The sequence below is a fragment of the Galeopterus variegatus genome, unplaced genomic scaffold, assembly GCF_000696425.1.
Source record: "Galeopterus variegatus unplaced genomic scaffold, G_variegatus-3.0.2 Scaffold656, whole genome shotgun sequence".
NCBI lineage: Eukaryota > Metazoa > Chordata > Mammalia > Dermoptera > Cynocephalidae > Galeopterus > Galeopterus variegatus.
The window spans coordinates 386,226-388,015 of record NW_007726767.1 but is presented as its reverse complement, the minus strand read 5'-3'; positions in this window follow the sequence as shown (position 1 = coordinate 388,015).

Here is a 1,790-nt window from a genome sequence, read left to right as displayed (position 1 = left end):
ATCATCACTGGCATGCCCACAGAAGAGTGTTGTAGGTAGGCAGTGTTCTGTGGTCCTTAAGAGCATGGGACTCCAGAATCCAGTCTTTACCAATTCTGTCAGCCTTTTTAACCTCAGATCTTTCACCTTTAAGATGAGGCTAATAATGTTCATTTTCACAGGATTGTTGTGAGGATTAAATAAAATAAGGTATGAAGAGTATTTAACATGGTGCCTAATATACAATAACACCCAATAAGCAGTTGTTAATTTAATACTTTTCAGGACTAATTTGTGAAATCACTTTATAGATTTCACTTTGAACAAATATCTGAGTTCTTATTACCAGCTGTTGACCCCCTTGTCCTTGTATTATTTCATCAACCTCTTTGAAAAATATACAGTACATCAACCCCCTTGGAATGATATAAAACATATTAATTGCATTCTAAATTTTGCTTTATGGCAAACGGGTGTGATTCTGGGCCTGGCAGCATCAGCAATATCTGTAAGCTTGAGTCTGCAGTTGAAGGAGATCCCAAGGTGATTCCCACACACATTAAAGTTTGTGAGATAACTGCCCTTTTTTTCCTACCTGCTGATGGAAAGTTATTACAAACAGCTGCTACATCCAAGGTGGGCGGCTGTCACATTGCACTCCTTAAGAAAGTCATAGCAGCATTGTTCTTGCCAAAGAAAACTTATGTTTTCAGCTGGAACCAAAACCCAGAAATTATACTTTCAATCAAATAGAGCAAATAAAACGTCCTTCCCTTATTTCAGTGCAGAATTCTGACCTACACAGCGTAGACTACTAAATTGGAGGGGAGGCTAAGTACTGAGCAAGCTCAGGCACTCTTCCTTGGCTATTAAGTAATCAGTGGTAGACATGTACAAAGTATCCATGGAAATATAACACAGATAAATCTCCAATTAAAAAGAGCTCTGATCTGTTTTTCAAATGTCTGCACTATTTTGTGTTTCTTCCAACTACATGTCAGGCTTTCTAAGAGGTACATGGTAGTATCTCATTGTGGTTTTAATTTGCATTCCCCTAACGAATAACAATCTTGAGCATCTTTTTATGCACTTATTTGCTATCCATATGTTGGGCTAGGGCTTAGATCTTTCAAACCCATTGTAGAGACTGGGTCATAGACCCCCTCATGTGCCAGCTGGCTTACCAGACCCCTCACATACAGGTCGCAAGCTAGGTACTTGGAAGAAGATCCCGAGAGCTGTTGGCAAGGTTGACATGCTTCATTCTGACGTGAGCTCAGCCCTCAGCAAGAGCAGCAGCTTACAACAGCCCTCAGCAGATCCAGCAGCAGCAGTGGTGGCCTCCCGGAGAACCTGGGGGCCCTGGCAGCAGCAGCAGCTTGAAGCAACAGCCTCCAGCAGCAGTAGCGACCCCCTCATGCCCCCCCCCCCAAGAATCCTAGGGGCAGGGGGCCACTGTGAAACACAGCTGTTCATCCTTTATACCCCAGTCTGATAACCCAGGACACCTGGGTGCAAGTCAGACAACCCAGGAACACCTGGTGCCCATGCACATCTACACCTGGGTGCATGTGCACAGTTAACATTTACATCAAACAGGCTAGGTCATACTCAACAAGATTCCTAACATCTGAGGGATCCTGATCATTTACTTTCACTTTTCTTACACCATATCTGTTTGGTGAAATGTCTGTTCAAATATTTTGCCTAGGGGCCGGCCCGGTGGCGCACTGCTACAGTGCGCCGCTTAGGACTGTGGTGGCGCTCCCGCCGAGGGTTCGGATCCCACATACAGACCGGTTCCCGCTCAC